Here is a 25,544-nt window from a genome sequence, read left to right as displayed (position 1 = left end):
TCAAAATCTTTTTGAAACTTTGGGTTGATATGAATCTGACCTATTTTGACTTTGAACAGGTTTGAGATTATTGAATCAATAAGTGAACAGTGTAACAGTGCACAGCTGCACATATTAATGCCTAAAGAGTTACTTAAACATACATACACGGTAAAATGTTATATCACGCACAAGCATTTAAGCAGAATTACTGCCACATATGCAGACTAAACACACCCATCAAGCATGAAGCCATGTGAATTAAGTTAATAGAGCTATTCAGTCAGGAACAAGAATTGGGAAAAGGAGCTCAGGATAGAAGCATGACATTTGAAACAAAAGTTTCTCCAAGTCCCTTTCACTATTTGCCACAGACATGTTGTTGTTCAAAACAAAACTCTCAGCTTGATCGCCACAACATGTAGGTCAACCTATTCTCCTCTGACAGATACGATAAATGAATGAGACAATTATTTATTCTCAACAGAGGCCCCCAGAACTGAAAATGTTAGTACTCACAGTGAGAATCTTCCTGAAGTCTTTCCTAGCTTGTCTGTAGAGTTACCGCAGACTAAATGCTTAGGAACAGGAGCAACAAGTAGAGCCCATTGGAGAACAATGCATATCTGCTGGTGTGCAGCAAAGCGTAAGCAGAGAGGAGACATCCAGCGGTCCAGGCATCGGGACTGCTGCTCACATTGGACACTCAGAGGAGGAGGAGAAGGAAATGAGAGAGAGAGAGATGGGATAGTCTCACTGAGGCTAAACCAAGGGAGGGACATCGTCCTTCTCTCTCCACGTCTTGCAGCCTTCTTACCAAATCTGTCTCAGAAGTCTCAGATTTCGTGTCTGTTTTAAATTGGCCTAGCCTTCCTCTGTTTGTTCCCTCCCCTTTCCTTTACCCGCTGAAGGTTTCTATTTTTTCATCTCACACACACAGCATCTCTTTGTTATCTCTGTTATTGAGTTATGGATAGTGGACAAAGTCCTTCATAGGTGTCTCTCTGCCAGGGGTAACAATGCAGGGTTGTATCAAGACACACCTAAGGACAAATATAGTAAAAAGTGACATTCATCACAAGATTGTTTATTAAAGACTACACATACAGTAAGATTGGAAACTCTAAGTATCACTGGCCTTACATGTAGAAAGCAGAAAATTACAAGACAACTCAAATTGTAGTTCCACCTCTTTTTCTCTCCTCTCTGTCACCCTTTTTCTGCCTTTTTACTCAAAAGCTTCAGTTCAAAAGTGGCCCAAATACGATACCCCAGAAGGATACGAGGAGAAAAGCAGAGAGAGAGAGAGAGAGAGAGAGAGAGAGAGAGAGAGAGAGAGAAAGTCAGAGAACCTGATACAGCTAAAAGCAACAATTATTTGTTTTAGGCTTTTTTTATTTCAACGTTAATTTGAGGAAAGGAGATGAAGACCAAAGAAGAACATTGAAAAGTTGGGGGAAATCGCCTCATTCTGGGGCGCTGTGACCTGAGGACTCTCAGAGGTCATGCGAGAGGAAGAAATGGGAGAACAGAGGAGGAATGGAAGGGCAAGAGAGGATAGGCATGAGCTTGGATGGGTAACAAAAACTTCCCATGATCTAAAATCCACCTTCCAGGACACGGCTTACCAAAAGGACAAGCTGACAGAACCAAGAAACATGCAGCACTATGTTAGGGTTGAGGGTGATGGTGAGTAGACCCTGGTGCAGAAGCAATCAATAAACAGAACACACAAGCATACAAAATAGTTGAAACTTAAAATATTGTACATTTTCATAAAAAATCTGAAAAGTGTGACATGCATCTTTATTCAGCCTCCTTTAGTCTGAAACCCCTAGATAAAATATCAGTATAATACAGCCGTTCTGTGAAGCCCTTAGAGATGTGTTAAATAACATTAGTAATTAAACAGCATCATGAAGACCAAGGAACACAGCAAATAAGACAGGCATAAAGTTGTGGAGAAGTTCAAAGAAAGATTAGGTTATAAAACAATACCCCAAGCTTTGGACATTTGACAGGTCACTCTTCAGTTCAATATCCAAAAATGGAAAGTAATTGCAAACCTACAAAGGCATGGCCACCCATCTAAAATCAGAGGCTGGGCTAGAATAGCAATAATCAAAGAAGCAGCCAAAGGTAACTAAGAACAAATGCATGCATGGCACAAATCTGGTCTTTATGAGAGAACATGGTTTGAGCTAAATACAGAAGAATACTGAAAAAAAACAGGTTAAAGAACCTGCACCCCAGACTCAAGACTCGGGTGGAGGTTCAACTCCCAGCGGCAGGAAAATGACTCTGAGCATAAAGCCAGAGCTACAATGGAACGGCTTAGATCAAAAAATATTCATGTGATATAATGGCTTATGTAGTCCAGATCTGCAAGATATTGACTCAGGGAGACTGAATATAATTGCATAAAACAATATGTAAAATGTTTTGCAAATCAGGTATCATTATATGTATGTGTGTTTCTGTTATCTATCACATAAAATCCCAATAAAATTCACTGAAATTTGGGGTTGTAAGGTGACAACATAAGGAAAAGTCCAAGAGATTTAAGTCCATGTTCAAGGGACTGCATTGCTGCACCATACTTAAGATGCTTCCAGTCCAGCGACACTTAGACTGACCTTTGTGCCATTCATGTAGAGTCCTATTGCAGCAGACCTGAATTTTGTTTAGACCCGCCATCACAACATTTGGAGAAGGTTCAAGTAAACATGCATAGAGAAGGAATTACAGAAAATCAGGCTGAAAACAAATCTCGAGGATGTGCTCTTTGACCAAATTATATAAACAGACTGTTTTTTTAAAGTGTATACACATACTTCCCATCTGATAAAATGTGGTCAGCAAGCTTGGTTTAAGTGGTTAGAAAGCATATTTCCTGTGTATGAAGTCAAGTATGTCAAATAATACGTCCAAGTTTTTATTTTGAATCATAAAGTGAGATCAGTGAGCTGTGTTCTGCACACAACTATATCCCAGCCTTCATCTCAGTTAGTGAAAGCCAATGCAAAATATGTAGCAAAAGATTTATGTTTTTGATCCAAACAAACTAACACATTGGGTGTTTATTATGAAAATTAATGCTAAACATGAGTATGCTAAACAAACACAGTGAAAATGTGCATTTTAGGCATCTTTAATGTTAGGTATCAGCAGGAGATGGGACATCAAAGAGCCCCGGTGTTCTGCCTTTTAATGCATGTAGAATAGCAGCCTTACAGGGAAGCCATTTTAGTTAATGGGTTGTCATTTTCCATAAGTGAGAACATGTCACTTATGAAAGTATTGTGGAGCTTTTCAGCTTTCTTCATAGAATGAGTTTGCATTTATTGATTTAAAGATCTACAACAGATACGGTTGAGACTGAGAAGGTGACATACACTCATCTAGGGCATGAATGTCATATTAATCCTTGGGATTTTGATGACTACTCAGAACTATTATTTTTCCACAAGGGGAGGTGGTACATAGGTTGGGAATGGCCTAACCCCTTTTACACAATCCTGGATGGAGAGGGGCAAAATAAGCTTGCTCTTTTGAAGAAAAGTTTTGTAGTCAGTAAGACAATGACTCAGCTATCTGTCCTGAAGGACAAGAAGGTGATGTTTCAAATTTAAGAAAATTGTACTGTCAAGGTTGGCTGTTGCAGCATCATGATGGAGTATCATTTTTCTGTGACACTATTTTGTTGGCAGAAAATTTATCTCACATTTTATTTAAAAAATGGCTTGTTGAGAAATAATTATACCCATATCAATAACCAATGGATAAATCTGTATTGGCATTACAACCATCAAACACTTCTTATATTTGCTGATCAGCTTTTTACTTGTTTTCATTTGTGTTTTGACAATTTGCGATGAGCTTCAAGTCTTTGAGGTTGCAAGACCTTGTTGTGATCACCCTAACCCTATCTCTCTCCACAGATTCTCTATCAGATTGAAGTTGGGACTCTGACTGGGCCATTTCAAAACATTAATATTACGTACACTTAGAACAAACATTTTAAAAAAGAATAAACGATTACTCTAACCCTAAAACTGCCAGGGGTATGAATCATTTTGGCCATAATTGTATTTGGTTGAAAACTGAAAAAATCCCAAATAAATTCAAGCTTGTGCCCACAATTTTTGTTCACAAAAGTAAATAAAAGCTCAGGGTAGTTCATGCCCACGATGGAGACTTCTAAACTCAACTGCAGATGTTGATATTCCATGCTGTTACTTTCTCACGCATGCAGACAGACACATACACTTTGAGGATAGCGACTTCTTATTCCATTAACCAAAACGTATTGTTTATTTTTTCACTACTTTTTGCTCTCACTAAACAGAAAAGTCCCCATCATGGGAGCAAGTAACCAAATGTGGACCACCACAAATAAAATAAAACAAAAATCCTGGATGACAAACACACGAATCCATACACGTGGATACAAGATTATTCACAAAACTGTATCAGATGACTGAAAATCAATTAGGAGAAATTAAATGGGCCATTCAATTACTTTTTACTATAATCTTGTCTCTCCTGAGGCAAACAATCAAGCCAGAGACACAAATTAACTCAGAACAAGACTGCTTGCCTTAGGTCTTATTATGCACCAGGAATAGATGACAGTATTAGGCAGTATGTGTGACAGCAGCAAAGTGTGAGCATATCTTTTGCCCAAAAGAGTTATGATATGTCCACAGAGAAGTGGCTATAGATCATTTACTAGTAGGCTTTATGGAAGAGTCAGAAACAGGTTAATACAGCTAAAGAGAAAAACTGTTCGAATATTTTCGTTTAAGTACAATTTCCTGATATTTTAACACAGACTACTGAAGAGTGCTTTTTGCTCTGACCAGCGAAGCAAGAATTCAATGACACAAATCTCCCTCTTTCATGCAAGCCAAGACCCAAACACAGACACAGTGCAGACAGACGGAGCTTCAGATTATGACAGACCCACTGGAGAAGAATCAGAAGATCTTGAGTCATATGCCTGTGCGCTTAAACACCTGCAGGATTTTTGTTTTTTCAATGCACCAAAGGTATTTTTTTGACAGCCCATTTGCGTCTCACAAAATAAATAAAAAATTAATGAATTTTAAACCAGTGGCAAAGAATTTAGCAGCAACGTCACATTTAAAGCAATTTATATGCAAATGCAAAACAAGTGGGTGTGCATAGAAGTGGAGAATAATCAGCACAGGGCTCATTGACTTAAATGACTTGATGCACTAATATAGACTGGCATTAATGCGCTGGCAACTTTCACAAACACACTCATGAGCAAAAGGTGTAAAAAAACATTTTACGCCAGTTCTTCCCCAGTATATGTTTCACTATTTGATTTAAGCCTTGATTTTATTGACCCAACAGATAGGGTTGAAGCATACTGCCACAAGGGGGCAGTAAAGATCTGGTTTACCACATTCATATGCACACAGACTTGAAGAGAGAGATAGTGTACTAAAAGTCATGCCAGAGCAGGGAGTGAACATGATGAAAGACCACAGCAGAAAGCAGACAAACAGACTAAGCCACAGAGCACGAAAAACCGAGGTTTAGAGACAAACAGTCCAGGATGCTGCTCTCACACACAATCCCATTACACGACATGTATAAAAGCTCCAAAGACAGAGCTGACATGATTGGAGCGACATCGAGCTTGGGGTGGGGGTTTGTTTCTTCTTGCTTATCAAGCTACTAAATCAGGCTTTTGATTGTGAGGACATGTTTTGTTTGAGTGGCACCAGCAAGCTTGACTGAAAAATTAAATGAGCATCCTTTATGTATTCCGTATTAGTGTCAGCGCTACAGGCTGTCGGGGTCAGTGTGTGTGTTGAAGAGAGACAGGCGAACTGGAAAACATAGAGCTTCTATTACATTTAGCCCACTGGGTCAAGAATTCACAGAACCTGGGTCCAGCATGTGAAATTGCACATAACTTTTTTTTTGTAAGTTTTATGTTGGTGGACGGCTGGAGCGGTACCAGAATGTCAAGTTGCTTCTGGGTATGAGTGTCAAGTCAGCTCATTTAAATTGTTATTATTCACTCAAGCTTTTATCACTTTGGTCAAGTAGAAATATTTAAACAATATGTAAACTGAACCGCAGAAATTAATTGTTAACAGTGGGTCAGTACTTGATGTTTTATTTAACCAGAAACTGGGCAGAAGTAGAAGGTATTTCGTATTGTGGCTAATTGTTGGGATGCATGACTTTTTCTGGTGATTTCTTGGGAAGAAAGACAATTAACCGCCTGACAGAGACATTTATCCCACTGGAGGTCAAAATGAAAAATGGGCACTTTGAAGACAATTTTGCAGACACATTTTTAGAGCATCGAGAGGTTTTCACACAAAGAATGGGATCAGTTAAAAAAGACAGTATGAGACAGACCAGGAAGACCATTTTCTAAATATCTAGCCACAAGTAATGACACTAAGAGTATATCCAAACTGAAACTGATCCTTTACCATGCTTTTGTATCATTATCAAGTACTTTGTTTTTTGTTTGGGAGTCAATTATAATACACCACTCACTTGACCTTTATGTCATTCAAAAGACCTGTGTGACATTGTGTTTATAAGTGAACATAATGAAAAACTCCCATCCTGAAAGAGCCATTAAAAAACAAGAAATAACAGCAATGGAAATAGTACAAGTTAACAAGCAATAGCCCCACGGGTATATTGTATAAGGAGGTTTCTGTTATCCACATTTAGGCAATTATTTCTTCCACAACCCTATAAATGACCACATAGAATATAAAACAGTGTTGTATTTCTGGTCACAAAATAAATCCATCCATCCGTCCATCCAAAGCACAAGACTTAAATTAAATATAACTTTAAAAGTGTAATTTACACAGTATAGTCACTTTCTTTGCAATGTCTTTTCAATCAGTGGTTTGTGTTTGCCGCCCTGGATAAAAAAGTAAGAATTATTTAAACATGGTAAAGATAGCAAATAACTTATATTCAATTTTTCTACACATTTAAAAACGTTTTTTACTGATATCTGCACAAAGTAGCTTTAATTAGTAAATAAATGGTCGCTAGAATACCAAACAAATACTGAACACCCTTAATCTCTCTTGTGTCTATCTTGTTTCAGTATACCACGCACCCAAATTATAGTTCTGGGATTATGCTTTTCAATCCAGAGTAGCAGAAATCCGGCCAGAGAGCTGATGATTGCCTGTGATTACAGTCTGAGCTGCTCATCTGGGCTCATCTGACCAAGCCTGGGGTAATTCACCGTCCTCGATTGAGTCATTAAGTGGAGAGAGCTAGGGCTATGAAAGGCTCGCCAGGGAGCCAGTGACACCTTTCCTTCACCTTGACATCACCCGGAGGTTATACTATTCATTTTAGAGTAAAATACTGTTCTGGGAGGTGTGAATCATGTGAATGAAGGGCCTGTGATATATAAAAGGTCTCCCAGTGTGGGAGAGCCTTATTCCTTTGGCTCTAGCTGTTTAGTGTTCTCTGAAGTATTAGAACCTGTCAATGAAGTTGAGATAACAACTGTGTGTGAGAAGGGGTCGGTCAGTTGGGACAGACTGCAAAGCCTCCTGAGGCAAATTTCTGATAGTGGGATGTATAAATTATATATGAGAAAACTAAGAATCTGTGTCAATTTGAGTATGTCAAATGTGTGCAAGAGTGAGCAGTTCAAGGTATATTGTTATGACATCTTTGGCAGGGAACACAAACCTGCGCTTTGTCTCATCTTCACTGGTGTCTGTCATAACTGTCCTCTCTCCTAACTCATCACAAAAATTAGGACCAAGAATCCCAGACAAGGGATCAAAAAACATATAATTTGTTTTTAAAGTTAGACCTACTCCATGGTTTATCAGCTCATTTCCAGGACATGTCCCTTATGATCAACAGCTGCCTGCCGCTCGTAAAAATGCTGAATTACCCTCAGAGGAGCCTTTGGTACCTCTCGCCCCTCGCTTTTTCTTATCACTCACTATGTCTTGATGAGCGCTTCACCTCGGCTCTCAGGGGATTGGAGTCCAGCCAGCAAAGTGTAATTAAAAGTGTATAAAAGGAGATCAAGCTCTCTCTCCCTCTGTTTCTATTCAAGATTGGTTTGAGGCTGAATCTGCCAAGTGTCCTGCTCTGTTAAGTTCCTTCGGTTATTCATTAGTAAACTCAGTAATTTTATTTTAATCAAAGCGATTCAAAAATAACAGTTTTTACAAATGTTTTTATGCAGATACTTCCTGACTGATTCAACAACACATAATGAAAAGCAGAAAAAGAAAGAGAGCTTAGCACAAGAGACGAGGTGCAAGGCAAGCACATAAAATAGAATAGAAATGTCCATTATTGTGTACAGTGGGAAAGTTCAGTTGTACCAGAGGCAAAGTGTAAGCCAAATAGAAGCATAAGGATACACACCATGCAAAACATATATAAAACAAAAAATAAGAATGGGACTCTACAGTAAGGAAAAATATTATAACATAAGAAAAAAATAATACTGCACAGTTATTAAAGATAGCATACTCAGAATAAACAAACTGTGCCACTGAGTAAGATAATTTTGAAAATGTACAATGTTCATGTATATTTGTGCAATAAAAACGACAGCAGACTGTTCACAATAAATGGAAAAACTGAGCAAATAACAGGAGGGATGTAAACACTGGGATGTAAGCAGTGATGGTCATACAGTCTAATAGCTGCGGTGAGGTGGGAGACATTGTTCAACGGTGATGTTATTTTTTTGCTAGCGTCCTTCCGTCTCCCACCATCTGAACTGTGTCGAGAGGGCATCCTAGGACATCGCTGGCTTTCCCGATCTTATCTAACCACTTCCTCTCAGTGACCAGCTGAGAAAAACTACAATGTTAAAATTATCCATGAAAGTGATGGTAGAAAATGTAAAACTGCAACATTTAATTATAATAATAATAATATAAAGCTACTATTACAAACCTTATTCCAATAACCCATGATGCTCTGCAATAATTTAAAATGCGACAGGATCAGCTTACATGTAAACAATCTATCTCTTGCAGAGCAAATATGGATAGAAACGTGTGGATTTTCGCTTTTTTAATTTAAATGGGATAATTAACCATAGCAGCTGCATTGTTTTTCAAAGATTGTGAGGATGACCTATAGCAATGGCCTCTGAATCTCTATACAAGCACTTTGAAGAACACAGGTAAAAATATTATTTAATATTGATCGGCCCATCTTTTATGCTTTGAGAGTGCATTTAGTCTGCATTTTTGTTTTTTTAATAGGAAATCTTTGGGTGTTAGTTGAGAAGGCAGCCAACAATGGAAAGACCAGGATTGTCGTGCACCAATGAATTATTAATGATCAAAAAACATCTCAATGTTTCACGTCATTTCTTAGATCTAAAATTATACCTGATCTGCTTTCAGCAACACTGTTAACTCTTAGAAGAACTGTAGAACAACTCTCGTGGTGATTGGTCTCAGTCAAACCTCATTGGAGATAAGAATTTTCCTCATTGGGCTAAGTTGAAGTGAGAAGAGCTAAAATACAGTGTTTTCAGTTGTTGCGTCAAAGTCAGATGCCAGATTCCTTGTCTGCTGATAACTGATGGATAATAATCCACTGATCGCAGCAATCCTGTTTCACTTTGAATGCACGTTTAACATGCACCCGCTTAAGCCGAAGGTAAAACTTTATCTATTAGCCACAAACAGCCGAACAAGTAGTTATGTTTCGATAATCACATTCGTAGACCAGTTTGAGAATCATAGAAACATTTCCATAAATGTATAATTATTAAAAGGGTCAAAACAGAAGAAAATTTTGTTAAAATGCAAATCACCTATAAAAAAATACACCTGACTCCAAACAGCTACTAAAAAAAAACATTTATTATAATTTTCACAGTCTTACCTGAAATTGCAAACACAATTAATCCAACAGTAATACCACCAGGAATAGGGTGGATAGGTATTTTACAAACTATATCCACAATCATGTACCATAGAAATATAAAAAATCAATAAAATGAATGAGAAAATCCATAATACCAATATGTAAAAAAATTACAATTAATATTATTTTTATGTCTATTCTCTTGTCGAAATGATATTTTGCTAGTGTATATGTTTTAATTCTGTGTAGGACCTTTAATTGTTCAATCGAAAGACATTTCTGTTTTACAAAGCTAAAAGTAAGTTGCTGTAAATTTAAAGTTTTGAATAAAAATACGGTTGCATACATCATGCATACATATTGCAAGTGCCTTGCCATTTACTACTGAAAGATTTTAGTAAGAATTAAGCTATTACAGTTGTTTTGAAACGTATTTAGAAAAAATTTTTTTCCAGTGATCTTTTTAAATAGTAATTTTCTTTAAACAACAATTATGCCATTGCATTTCTGGATGAAACACATTTTTTTAAATAATCTATCATAATTGAAAATAAGACCTTAACTTAAGTTTACAGCATGAATAAACTTTTTGATATACAGCACCCAGTAATTTAGAATACATTGCACTTTTACAGAGTATAAACCAGTTCAACTGTCCAACCGGTTATGTTTTGAACAAATAAAATGTGTTAGAACTAAATCCCTCCTAACAACCCTGAGTAAAAAGGAAGTTTCTGACAGGGTTTTATGTGCCTCCTTATATGTATTAGGTATTGCTTTGCATCACTGTTTCAAACAGCTTCTTCTTACCCTTCCCTGTTTTTTGTTGCTCTATAAAAATGTATGAATACCTCTCCCAAATTCAGAGTCATTCTTGCCAATAGGCTACATTTTGTAAAGTCTTTATGCAAAACACAGTTCCTTCTTCAGAAGCTTCAACTTAAGAGTCTTTTTATCCCCTCAGTGTGAGTGCCAAATCTCACAAAGATAGTCTGCACACATCTTGGCGCTCTGCATGAATCTCTTTGCCAGTCACTGAATTTTCTTTTAATCTTTGCTTGCCTCTGTTGCAAATTAGTTATTCAGTTTCCTTTTATGAGGACAACAGGAGCATGCTGCCTTTTTCAGCTGAGAATAATTTATATCAGACAAATAAAACTAGGGTTCAAAATTTCAATTCTCACCTCCTTCCACTTGCGTCTTTCCTTCTTGTCATAATTTTGATTATTTACACCCACTGTGAGTAAAGCTCATGTGCCTCAAATTGATCAACGCGTGCCTGTAGCTGCTGGAGGGGAAGAAGGGGGATTAAAGCAGTGGAACAAAATTTTCTTAAGTGAACTACACTGAGAAAAATGGGTTAGAGGTAAAATATAGTTCATCTCAGAAAAAGTGCGGACTTTTCTTAGAAAATTATTTTGGAATGGGTACACATGAACCATCTATATCCTCAAGGCTCTTCAAGTAAGGGGAGTTACCAGACTAAGAGAAGAAACTGGGTATTAAATAACCAGAGGTAGGCCACAGTTAATTATGTGTTGTATATTTTGCAGACAGTGATTGCAGATTGGTCGGATCTGGAAGGTATGGTGGTTTTTGCTGCAGTAAAACATGGAGATGATGGTAGATGGGGTCTATTCTGGGGTTGACTTCCATTTAGTTTTCTTTAAGTGAACTGTTACAAAAGCAAAGGATACAATTACCAAGAGGCGATTCGTACGTTTCGTAGAAAACTAGAGTCCTTATCTTTGCATGGTTGTTCTAAAACTATGTTGTATTTGGGAAATAAATACCACATAAACAAGATTTTTCATGAGGTGCAAATTCTTTCACATTTTTCAAAATACAAAATCGAAGAGTATCCACCCAAGGATAAGGAATCAATGAATATTTATGAGTGCAATGCAATAGTCATTTTAAATAATCAATATATACAACCTCACTGATAACCATGGCTGTTTGTTTATGGCTGCTATTAAATGCCCTTGAGACTCCACTTGGTGATTTGTGTCCCAACATATCAATGCACACTCGCAGGCTTGTGTTTATGCACTCTCACTCACCTATGGACACATGCTGCGATGGCCCCCACTGGGTCACAGACCCCATTACCACACCGGGTTCCAATTTTGTCCAATACGAGCCAGCGTGAGGCTCAGACACAAAGGCCTGGAACAGGAGTTATACTCGCAAATCCAGAGAAAAGATGTCAAAAAACTGAGAAGAGATTTAAGATTTATGGTTGTGAACGGGATGTGCTCACAGTGTGTGGTTTTAGAATCTCGACACGTGCTGCCAGAAAGGAATCAGCAAGTATTATCTTTATATACACTCACCAATACACACACACACACACACACCACACACACACTGAGATTGGGGAGCTGCTGTCTACACTCTTTGGGTGGGGGCTTATGATTCATTTGTGACAAAATGATTCTCCAGGGGAAACTGACATCATTGGGTATTTGGACAGACAGACAAACACCAGCAGGTTTTTAAATAAACGGTCAAACTTTAGGATTTTAAAAGCACAGTTCAGGATTTTTCTTATATTCAATTACTATTGCTCCAAATCTGAAAAACACTCCAGTCTCTAAGACATTAGTGGATTATGCAAACACTATTTTCTAAACCTTTTAACTGTTACTGCATTTGCATTGGGCAGTAACAATAATTTACACAGAAAATAGGGGTTGGTGGCTGTGCACCTCAAATCATCTTCTCCAACTTAGAAGGGAACATGTAAAGTATTTCTTGAACAGAGTAACTCCCTAATAGAAACTAAGAACGGGAAAAACCTATATAATAGAGTGCTCTTAAAGAGTTTTTGTTTATGGTGCACCATTGCTTTTTAATCTGTCAATCAAAAACAGTTCCTTGTCCCTTCAGTTTAGAGGCACAAAGACCAAAGTGAATCTATAACATCTTAAAACAACTTCAATCTAAAAAATGTCAAAGCGGTAAATGGCAAAACATGTTCATAGACTTTTAAATCACTGACGTTTTTACATTCTTTATCAAAAAGCTGATGATTATGTAAACAAAAAAAAAATGGCGGTAGGCTGTTGTGTGCCACGAGTTATCTTCCTGAGTGCAACAAATGCTGTGAGCAGAACTGTTAAGAATTTAAAGTTAATCATACATCATTTACTCAAACCACCATCATGTTTTGTTTTAACACTGCTTTATTTTTAGGTCAAACCATAAATCCTTTACATCTTCTGCAACTAGTATGCACTTCATAGAGGTAGATTATTAATGACGAACCACCTTTTTATGTTTATGTGCAGTTTGTTTGTTTTTTTAACATAAGGCTTCTATATTAATGTTGAAAATATGTTTTTAAAAAACAGCTGCTCTTATTTCACCCATTGTACTTTACAGTCCATGTGTTATACTGGTAACTTTTGAATCCCTATGGATTAGGTAGCCTGACATTCCTCTTAAAATGTGCATGCTAAAATTGTGCTGTGATTAATATAAAAAGGGTTATAAGCAAAAAGGGGAATGTGATAGGACAAATTCCTTCTTGCCTAAATGTGATTCCATCTCATGGGTTGAACTTGAGCTTTTCACAACCTTATGACTGTGAACTTATGGTTATGTTATGTCTTTATTTCCTTATGCTTGTGAGACTTTGGGTGATACTCTGCTTCTGCTACTGTGAAGGTCACCTGCTGGGGCTGGTTCTGCAGCTTTACCAGAATAGACAAACAAGAAGCCAGTTCTCACAATAATTCACTAAGAAGTTAGATTCCCACAGTTTGTCTGTAAATATTTTCCCACCCCTCTGTCCTTTAGAATAAAAGGACAGAAAGTGCCAACACTTTGTGAACCAGAGCAACACTCTGACACTCTATGTTTATTATTATGTTTTGCCCTCTATTCCAATTCATTTTAGTTATTTAGGTTTACAGATTCTGTTAACATATGACAGATTATCACCCATGACCAAACCAAAATATCCGTAGGTGACTTCCTGCTGGTATAAATATAAACTACAGTCATATTCAATAAATTAGAATAGGTGTACAGATGAAGCTCATTTGTCAGATTAAATGTACATTTGAAGTTAACAAACTTTAAGCAACTATTAAATATACTTTTGTTTTTAATTCTGTATTTAAAATATTTTTTTATTGGTCTGATGTAATATTCTAATCTTAGATGTCAAGTTTTTGTTAGGTGTGAGGAAAATCATCATAATTAACAAATAAGGCTTGATAAAAACATCAGTCTCTGTGTAATTAATCTGTATAGTATGTTTCACTTATTGATAAAGTTACAGAAATAAATGAACTTTCAATGATATCCTAATTTATTGAATAGGTCTCTTCATTGGTTAATCTTCATTCATTAAAGGAAATTATGAGTAGAATAGAGATTTACTTTACATTGTCACTTGTTAAAGATGACACAAAATGTCCCCTTGGTGAGTCCAAATCGACGCATGGCCATTAGGAAATATTCAGGCAGTGACACTTTAAGATATTGCACCAGAAAATGTTTGCTATGAAACTACCAAAACTGCAAAAGTACAAATACCAAAAAACCAAAATGGCCAGCGCTCTGCTTTTCTTATAACCAACATCAAAGCAATCTTTTACTATCAATCAGCCATTACGGATGAAGATTCAGTGGCTAAATCTTTATTATAATGATGTAATTACACCTTCCGCTCAAGCTTGAATATTTTCAGTTGGCCAGCCTCTGTCTGAAATATGGACATCCATCCAGAGCTGTTTCCCTCTCTCACCCCATGTCCGTTCCCCTTGGCTACCTTTAATTACAGTTTGAGGGATAATCGAACAGCAGAGATCCAGCCCAAGAAGGAAAAATGAGAATGGCTGCTGGTGATCAGAGAAGCCAGCTCGGGAATCACCTTTAGCTTGTGAGCCTAAAGAAACGCTATGTGGGCACATAAACTCCACCCTACCCGCAGAAATCTGTCAAAAAATGACTGATTGCAATGTCTTTACACAAGACAGAACCAGACTGGAGGCCTTCAAGCTGTGCCGGAGAGGTAGATAGCTGACATGGTGAACAATGGGGTTTTGTCAGGGACAAGACATCGGCTTTCCACTATTCCAGAAAATGAGATAAAACCGCTGAGTGGTCGCTGTAATTATTAGGTAATGCTACCTTTGCCTTGTATTCTGTCAGTGTGGTTCTTTTCTTTGTGTCTCTTAATGTGAACTGACAACAAATAATTAATGATAAAGTCATTGTCTCTTAGCAGGATCTTCGTAACAAAGCCTGGAGCAGCCCAGCATCCCAGAAATTACATTTAATGAAGATAAGCCCTCATTCTTGCAGACCTCATTCTCGTTCTTAATTAAAAGATGGAGATAGAAAATTGGTGGGCTCCAAGTATAAGAAAATATCCCCAGGACTTCTTACACAAAAACACAGCTCAGCGCCCACATGAAAGGCAGAGACTAATGCATATTTAATGCCAATGGGAAGCAGCTTCGATCAGTTCCTTCACAGAGAGAACTGGAATCACTGTTACCATAACCCTCTATTCCTTGGGCTGTGTGAATGAGCGCGACACGCCATGAGCGAGTGGGTATACAGCGAGCACGTGTGCTCGCGTGGGAGTGTGTTTGTGTGTCTACAGGGGGTGGGATGGGCTCACTGAGCATGATTGCACAGCAGGACTTAGTTCCTGTGTAAAGGAGAGTAACACAGCAGGGAAACACACACACAGACACTTCCTCACATCATTGTTCCAGCTTCATGTAATAGATTTCTTCTATTTCATCGCAGAAAAAATAACATAAAAGGATTTCTGTGACAGAGCCATCTTTATTGTCCCGGAAAACTGAACATTACAGCTAATTTAACACTTTTGCTTATTAAACTAAAGGACTGTTTAAATCACAATTTTGTTCACCTAAACTGGCAATAAATTTATGGATTTTCTAAATTAAATGTATTCAAGTGCAATTACTAAAATTTTCTGTATAAATCCCGTTCTTAATCCATGTATCCTTACATATCACACAGCATACTGTATATCAAATTAGTTTGGTCCACAAGTAGAAAAGGACCAAATAAGGTGGATGAATGTATTTCTCTGAAACCGTAAACTGGCAAACAGTATTTGTGGATAATGCTTTACTCATGTCAGCACCAGATTATTTGAATTATTAGATGGAATGTAAAGAACTACTTTCTGATAGTCTTTTAGTCTCTATCAATAGCTAGCGAAGCCTTTAAGTCATTCTATTCTCTACCACTACTCTCCATTTATGCATTTTTTGCAAATATAGTTGCCATTAACTTTGTTTTCTCTGTCGTTTTATTTTCTTTGAAGGTACACCTGGCCCAATGCTTCTATATTTAGTAGTGTTTCTTCCTGGACAAAGCCACTGAAGGAGTTTTTTGCTGCCATTAATAATACATCTTCTTTGGTTTTCCTTTGCATAGAAAGTACACAAGACCCAGAGCCGGTTCTTTCCTTAATGAATTAACTGATGGAACTATCACTGCTATAAACTCTAGCTTTTTGTCCACAGAAAGTACTTCTAGACCAGGGCTTCTTTGATTAGCTGCATTTCTTTCCTGGATTGAACCTTTTACGTAGCTTCTGTTGCCATTGACTGTGTGCACTCTTTGATTTTGTTACCCATCAAAAGTCCTAGGTGAGAGCTTATGTGTTTAGTTGTGTTTCTTTCTCGGATGAAGCCATCGACACAGATATTGCTGCTATTAAATCTGTGTAGTCTTTGCTTTTTTTCTCATAGTAAGCACTCCTGGCTCAGTGCCCCTATGATTAGCTTTGCCTCTTTCCTGGACAACATTAAAGAAGCTCTTGCTGCCATGAAGTTCATACATTTTTTGTTAATGAAAGTACTCCTGGCCCATTGCTATTATGTATGACTGTCAGTCGTCTGCAGCAGGCAACTGTTGATACTGAGCTTGATTATGGCGTTTTCATCCTGCTAAAAGGAAGTTGTTTCTCTCCAATGTCAACATGGACTACTTGCTAGGGATGAGGAATTGCTTTAAAGCTAATGAATCAATGCAATCAGCTTGTCCATCCAAGATAGATAACTTTTTACCAGTTGCCAGTAAAAAAACAATTAGCTGCATTTGACACGACAGTATTAGAACTAAAATGGTCTGTATGAAAATTGATCTGAGTTTGACTATATGATTAGATTTTATTGTAATGAACTGAACTGAATTCAACTGAATGGAATAAAACATAATTAGAAAACAAATGTATTCTATGTAATTGGATAAACGCTGGAAGAGTTAGTTTTTTAAAGTGTCTAAATCAAACATCTGCTATTAACTGGTACTATGTAAACAAATTGAACAAAAAATTAAATTAATTTTAATGGACCTACTGAGGTGAATATTATTCAATTTATTAAGCACTCTTTAAGTTTTAGTAAAATTGTTCGGTTAATAGATGACAGCACTTAAAGTAATCATTTCATCAGGCCATTCCATAGATATTTAGGATTTGACCCTGCAAAAGTTTAATGTCATCCAAGCTGTTGTTCGAGATGGAATTGCCTTTTATAATTAATCAGTGAAATTCTAAAAAAAATAACTTCCTTACCTGGTTCTTCCATTTTGAAAAATAACATGCTGTCTTGGCAGAATATTTGAGGCCACAATTTGAATTATTTCTCAAAACATATTGCAGCCTGCTCTTCTTAGCTATAAATACCTGAGAGGAAATGTATTTATGTTATTAAACTTCTTTCCAGATTCCTTTGACTGTTCTTCTGAATAAGTCTCTGGAATGCAAGCGAAACATTTGTTCTGCAATTGAGGGTTTTAATAATGTCCAACATCTGAATCTAAAATCTGCTGTAGGTATTCAGTGTGCAGTATGCTTTTGAAATAAGGACATTTCCATCCATTTCCATTAGTAGAGAAGTCAGAACAGTAGTCTCCGTGAAACATATTTACTATGTACAAGAGCTCTTCATCTATTTTTTCTGTGTTCTACTTTTCTCTTGATTTGTTTTTGCTGTCTTTCACTATCTGACACTATACCATCTCTAACTGATGCTATATGAAGTCAGGGTTCTTTTTATCCTTTTTATATACTAGTAACCTTCTCGCTCTGACTCTTCAATATGACATTGTGACAGTTTTCACCAAATTATGCTAAGTAGGTGAAGATTATTAGTGATTAAGGACATTCTTCTCTATCTGAGTTGCATTTCAGGGAAAAAGCTGTTATACTACTTGAATTTCTTTTTACCAAATCCATGTTGGAACTGGTAAAAATGTCTTCTCCACCACAGCATTTACGAAAGCAAACGGACAACCTTAAAGCTTGCTGCTTACTGTTGATCCTCGCTGTCTAGTCTCAATTCTTGTGACCCACTGTGATGTCAGTGACTCTATTGTTCAGAGTAAAAACAAGTGTTTTTTTCCTCCACTTCAGAAAGTTTTGCATGTGTTAAAAATACAGCCATAGAAATTCATATTTTATAATCCAGCAGTGTCTTTATTATCTTTTTACAATTTTTATTAAAAGGAAATACCTCTGCCTATTATTTTTAAAAATACTTTTTCAGTCTACGCAAAATGCCAGGAAGAATGCATCACATTTAGCTTTCTCTATGTAGGTGACAGTCTCAATCAGTAACCCACAACACCACCTCCTGTAATCTAAATTGAATGCTCCGTGTCAGGGCCATGGGTACAGGAAGCAGATGGATCCCTCTATAGATGTCCAAGGTCATGACGAATCAGCAGCAGAGCTCCTCCAGCAGGTGGCTCTGCACTCTCCAGGGGAAGCTAACTATAAAACAAGGAAGAACATCTGCTGTTTGGGTGTCACCATTTATGCAAGAAAATGACACAAAACGCACGGTGACACAGCTGAATTTTCTGAATCAGATTTGCACTCTCCCAGAGACACTATTTGGCATCTTTCAACTTCCAGAGAGAGCTCCCAATTTTATTTTGGATGTATCAAGAGTCACATCAAAAGAATAAATAAATAAATAAATAAAACAATGCATGTCTGCAAATTGCAGCACAAACAGCTTGCACTCGACTTGATTAGGAGTGGAAGAAAAAAAACCTCAGTGTCCCTGTTCAGTGGCAGAAGTCTTTGGCTTGTTAAACTTTATGGTGAATGCAAATGATGGGGGCTCTTGAGCTTTTTGAGATGCTTCCGAGAGCTGAAGAGCATTTGGGAAAATGCCAAAAAGGGCAGATGTTCATGAATCCTTTAACCTTTGTTTTACAGAGCTGGTAAATGTATATAAACATGAACGATAATAACTGCAAACCAGTAATCATAGCTAAAAGAAAGCAATCTCTTCCCCTTTGTTTCTAGTTTGGGAGACTCAAATATGCAGCTAATCCACCCTTAATACAACTGGTTCAGGATAAAGATCAAGCAGTCTCACATGCAACACATTTGTATTCACTTGAGGGATTGAGGGTGATACAGAGACCCAGTTCCCTCCTCAAACCCACCAAGCCTGAGTTAATAATTCAAAAATAGAAACTCGTTAACATAGTAAATATTGTGACCTAATTTAAAAGAGATAGGGATTTGAAATGATTGGTTAGTGTTGGTGCATGCACATCTTTTAGTGTGCATGAGACAAAGAGTGGTCATGCAAAAGGCAGATTAGGGATTTGCTCTTCAAACCTCATCTAATAAACACTACCTTGCCATTTGTCCAGACTAAGGTAACTCTATACAGAGAAAGGATTGTGTTGAAATTAAAGTGAGCGACTGAATTCTTCAAAGCCTTAGTTAACGAAGGCCAATGTAAAAGCAAACACGTTTAGAGGTTCAATGTGTGGACAAAGCATGGCACAAAAATAAAACTTTTACACAAGTGCTTGGAGGTGGAACTAGAGTGTGTGTGGTTGTAAGCTTGGTTAATAGAGGTGTGGGCTGTAATGAGAGGTTTTGTAGAGCTGGTTCCACTGCAGAGCTGGGTACACTGTATTGATCTGTTTCACTGCTGCAAGGACTGGAGTGAGGTTATGATGACTAATTGTAATTTTCTAATCTTGCCTTATGTGAATACATCTCGACTTTGTGCCATGTCTTCCTTAAAAAAATTGGGATTTATGTTCAGATACAAAGTCATCATACTTATCTGTACTTTTTGGAAATAAGTCAATTATTACATGCTATCACATGTTGAAAAAGTACCCATTCCCCACACAAGAAGGGTCAGGAGTAATGTGGAGAGGTTTAAAGCCAAATTAGGTTATACAACAATATTTCACACTTTGAAGTTCAATATGGACTGGGAAGCTAGACGTAGTTGATCGGATTGAACTAACTAAACACAGGTTAGTTGTGAAAGAAAACCTGTTAGGTGCTTATAGAAGTCTGGAGCCTGGACTGACATTCATCTCCCAGCTGGACAATAAACCTTGACATACAGTCAAAGCTAAAACTGAATGGTTTAGATCAAATTATATTATTTGTTTTAGATTTTTTGCAGCACTTGTGGCCTTTATTTTTCTCAGTTTTTTGACAGTAAGTTGGCATTAAATAGGTTGAGAGAGGGGGAAGAAATGCAGCAAATGTTGCCTGGGCCAGGAGTCGAACCTGTGACAGGCTGTGTCAAGAAATGAAGCCTCTGAATATGGGTCACATGTTTTACCCCTGTGCAATGCCGCACCCCAATCAAATTATATCATTGTGTTACAAGTGGTCCCTTAAATATATGGGTAAAAAATCTCAGATCATAGACCTACGTTTTAGAAATTTATGTCAGCAATAATACCACTCCAATCACACTGAGTGTTTTAAAGAATGAGTAGCAAAAGACATGAAGACATATAAACCCAACGTATATACACAAAGCATATGGCGGTTCTGGAAAGTACTGACAAAGAGGGCACACCACTCTTTTTGGTTTTTATTTGTGAAAAACGTTTAGAATCCTGTATAATTTTCTTTCCACTTCACAACTAGGGTACGGTAACCATAAAGTAGTCTGAAAGATGGCGCAAAGCTTCACAAACCTCCAAATGACAAATTCTTTATGAATAAATGCTTTTTCAAAATGTTGCCCTATATTTGGTTGTCTACACCACCTGGGTTGTTGAAGCCCAAACAACATGCTGATGAATAGCGTCAGCTTTCAAAGGCTCAGGTCTTCAAAGCACCAGACAGCCTTTATGTCAGCATCAGCTAGACTGGTGAGTGTTTTTATGTCCCAAAAATAGGCAGCAATCTTTGAAGCAGCACAGCTTCAATACCTTCATATTAATCAACACAAAAGGAAAACGCTCATAAATACATTTAATTAAAAACCAGGAACATAAAAAGAAAACACCAAAAACTCAAAATAAATAGAAGACATATTCCTACATTAAATACAGATAGGAAAGGTAGATATTCAAGCTAAACCTTGACCTGTAAATTAAAGTTTAAAGACAAATGAAGGTGACTAATCAATTAATGGATTGACTGATCAATGGCTAATCTACAAGTCTATTAGGAGTCAGTGACAGTGTCAGCAATACTGGACCAAAAGATGTTTTAAACCAGAAAACAAAGATTAAGACCCTGCTTTCACTTCCAACAACGTTATTAAATTAAACACTAACCCATGGATAACACAGACATCAGCAACAAAAAAAACAGCACCGGTCATTTGTCATCCACATCTCCAACTTGTTGACAACATGCTCAAACATCCTCCTCCTATTTTCCTCACATCACCACCCCCGAGTGATGTTGTAATGCGCCCATCATGTCTGCTTCATGGTTGGCTGGAGCCTTCATTAATTGCCAGGTCCTAGATGATGACCCGGCGAATAATGTGAATAACTGTTTGCTGGTAGCCACTAATTGGGTGTTTTACGTGTCCGTCAAGCGATCGCTGAACGGGTGTAGATGACCGAAGAATGTTTTTAATGAGAGCTGACTGAGGTACGTTATTTTGTTTCATTATTTAAATTTTTATTATTAATTGGCAGATTAGTGTATTTGAAGTATTAAAGGACCTCTACGATAAAAGGTTGGTAGATGATTATCAACAATAAGAAATTTAAATGCCTCCAATAAACGACCTATTCTCCTGTCTTTAAGTTTACCTTTTGTTTAAATACAACAGATTGTTATGTAGATACTCATCATAAATGGCCTTCATTTAAAACAACAGAAACAATAATGAGTTTCATGAACTGAAGCAGCAGTACAATGTTCTTGTTCTGAAATTCTGTGTTAGTTCTGCACTTGATGCAACAGGACACAAACCTTGCTAACATGTTCACTTTTAACTCTTCAGCCCGCAGAATATTTTCCCAAAAGTCTCATTGAGATGGGCTGATACCCAAATTGCAGGGGTCAATGGTTTTGGCCTTGTCATTTATGTCCAGTCTTTTTCTTATTCTTGAATCATGAACACTGACCTGAACTGAGGCAAGTTAAGCTTGAAGTGCTGTAGATGTTATGGATTCCTTTCGGACCTTGTGGGTCAGTTGTGAATGTGCTGCTGGGGTAATTTTGGTAGGCAGGGCATTCCTGGTAGCGTTTTCCCCAGTGTTCCATGCAGTTACCGAAGGTCCAAAGTCTTCTAAATGATTCTGTAACCCTTTCTAGACTGACATATGTCAATAAATTTGTTTCTCATTTGTTTTTCACTGTGTTTAGATCAGGGCATGATGTATTACATTTTGAAATCTTTTAGCTTACTTTATCTTGGCAGACATTTTTTTTTTCGGTGAAGTTTTGATTCTTATTAACATTTGTTTGATGATCTGAAACATGTAAGTGACAAATAAACCAAAACCAGACACAAATCTGTAAGGGGACATACATTTTAATCCTACCAATGCAACTTTACTTTAGAATGCTGAAATGTACTCCCATATGCTGGTGAGACGCCTCAATAAACTCTAACATCTCTATTGCAAATGTTGTGTTTTCTACCTGTTTTTGTCAGTGTTGGGCATTATGTTGACAGAGTAAAGGTTATTCAGATAATGGCTTGAGTTTTAAATAATCTAATCAGTGTAGAATAGTTCGCTCTGGGTTTGATCAATCCATATATTGAGGTTTTGATGTTAGTTTCAATCTAAGGTGATCCTTAATTCCACACAAAATTACATAAAATGGCCCCTTTTACCTTTTTCATAAATAGATTAAAGGTTTCATGATTCTCAATGTTTTTATGAATCTCTTCAGTGTAGAATAATTCAGGTGTCGGAATATTATAAGGCTTCTTCAATGCTGATTTAACCAATTGAGTGTTGTCTTTTTAGATGACTCTTTGAACTCAAGAAATACTTCCTTTTTTTACTTTAAAATAAGAGTCTAAAACATAGATTCAGAGTGATATGTTTCAAGCACATGCCTCAGATTCAGGGCTTATACCAATAAAGTGAACTCTCCCTCTAGGTGAAGTCACAGGCTGACAGTAACAAGACAGAGCTCCTGGAGACAGACTTTGTTTTGAGCAGAAATATGTTGGTATTCTCAATCTCATCTCATATTTCTGAGCCAATTTAAGGATTAAAAAATACTTCAATTACAAAGTTGAAGCTGAAGCAACATGTTTTGTCCTTGTGTGTATACAGAGTGAGTCTTTTAAATGTTTTTTTTGCATTTAGTCACCCTAACTGCTATTTCCTTGCTAAGTGGCTGATATTCATTACCTCAACTAAAACCCAGCTAATGTAATTTCATCTGCGCACCCTGAAAACATTGAGTTTGACTGCCAAAAATACAAAGTTCCAATAAATTAGGTGCTTACTGCTTTAGCAGTACCACAAAAAAACATGCACAATTTACCCAAGGCCATTCTTCTCACTGCAACAACACAGTTTACAAATTAAAATCGGATTCTCTGGCTTAACCATGCACAGAGTATAGCATCAGAAAGCACTTGGGCAGAAAATGGCTAATTAAAAGTGAACATTCATATGCTAATATGCAGTCTACCTGTAGTGTGTGCACATGCACAAGAAAAAACCTGCATGTTTAGGAGATTTTTGTCCATGTGTGTGTCCCTAAAGTGTTGTGTAGCATCTGTAGTAGTATGTCCTTGAGGACAGGAGCGGAAGCGTTATTAAAGGACGTAATCTCATGAGGAATTGGAATATTCATGAGTACAACATTGCCCTTAAAACAAAGCTCAATGTCTCTCAAAAAGTCTCCAACAGCAGCCTGTACAGATATAAAAGCGAACTGGCATTTAATGAAATGAAATTCAACATGCATAAACATTAGGCACCACATGAATATCCATAATAAGTTTGATAATAAAATAATGCATAACTATTAGGAAAATGAAAAGGATCTGTCGTAGCAAAGACAGCTAGTTAACAACATTTATTTAGTGCAGCTAACTAAATTTATAGTAACTCCCACACAAGATAGTTGTGTGGGTAAAAATAATATAGGTTTGGGATGTGAGTTTGCGTAAAAATAGGTCATGAAAATATTAGGTTATTAATGTGTGTGAAGACACCAGATTTATTTGTACCTCCCTTAAGAGAGTGATAAACACATAGAAAAAACGTAAATATGATGGTCCCTCTATCAAGACAAATCACAACTCATCAGATCTAACAACCATTTCTTCCACATTGTATCTTTTCTCCTTCTGTGTCCCTCTAACTGACTAACACTAAAGGACTTTAGCAATTACCACTGAAATAACCCCCTTGATTGATATCTCAATTACGCCACGCCTTTCTTCTGCGTTATCTTGTCTCACACACTCTCCTCCTGTCCCCATTCTCAACTCCTCAATGGGAATGCTCAAAGGAAGAATGGGGTGACCTTGCTGCTTTTTTTGCCTCCCATTGTGGAACTTCTGTTCATACGCCTCTGTTTATTCATTAATTTGTCTCCGAGATACTATACTGAATTAAGTTTTCATCTTTATTTGCCTAAATGTGTGCCAAATTAGAGAGGCAGATAGATTCCGAAATGGAAAAAAAAGTCTTAGGAAGTAGATTAGTTTCACGGTTCACAGAGCGATCCTGTGAAATTTAGCAGAAACATCCTTCTGTTTCTTACACAATGCTTCCAAAGACAATGAGCATCAGCAAAATGTGACAAAATTGGGTTCACTGCATCAGGTACGTTGCATTGTGCCGGAATGAGCACACAATGACCAAAACAGTCTGCAAAAGGTGGTAACAAAGGGACAATGAAAACACTGATTCACACAGATTTTCATTTTTCTTCTGATGCACGTCAATCTGAATAAAAGACAAGCTTTCTTACCTGAGTGCAACAGAAAGGAGCAATCATCCGAGATGGGAACCATGGATCAGGCAATGTTGAAAAAAAGGAAAGAAAAACAGTCAGATCTGTGAACAAATGTTCTAAACAGCAGCAGAGAGACATCCTTATCATTAAAGCAAATAAACAGTCATTAGAAAACACTGACAATTAACACTGCTTTTAATTGGTGATGCTGTTAGGTGCAATGTATAAAAGGCTAATGATGCTTCTGATTACTGGTTGATTTAAGTCAGCAATTAGTTAAAGTCAGTTTAAACTAAGAACACCCTCTTCTAAGCAATGCTCTCCAGTTCATACCTTAAGAGTTCTCTACATACCTCATGATCATACGTGAGGATCAGAACTAGGCATGTTACAAGTATCAAGGTATACCAAAGCTTTTTAAAAGTTATGGTCTCAAATCTGCTAAAATCTTTTATCATACTGTTCCCACAGTTTTAAAGTCATGATAGAA

At 37.2% G+C, this 25,544-nt stretch overlaps 1 protein-coding gene across 4 annotated transcripts in view; it reads right to left on the bottom strand.

Moving 5' to 3' along the window:
- The window catches only part of sash1a (SAM and SH3 domain containing 1a), a 221,848-nt gene that overhangs the window by 90,789 nt on the left and 105,515 nt on the right, over positions 1 to 25,544 (bottom strand). The window contains exon 1 of one of the 4 annotated variants that reach the window (XM_047387682.1): positions 499 to 743. The exons of the other annotated variants lie outside the window; for them this stretch is intronic. The gene's annotated coding sequence lies outside the window, so the exon portion shown is untranslated. Of the gene's footprint in view, positions 1 to 498; positions 744 to 25,544 lie in introns of those variants that run through there. 4 annotated transcript variants of the gene reach the window in all.

The sequence above is a fragment of the Girardinichthys multiradiatus genome, chromosome 15, assembly GCF_021462225.1.
Source record: "Girardinichthys multiradiatus isolate DD_20200921_A chromosome 15, DD_fGirMul_XY1, whole genome shotgun sequence".
NCBI lineage: Eukaryota > Metazoa > Chordata > Actinopteri > Cyprinodontiformes > Goodeidae > Girardinichthys > Girardinichthys multiradiatus.
Note: the sequence above shows the minus strand (reverse complement) of the source record. Positions and strands in the feature narration are given on the sequence as shown.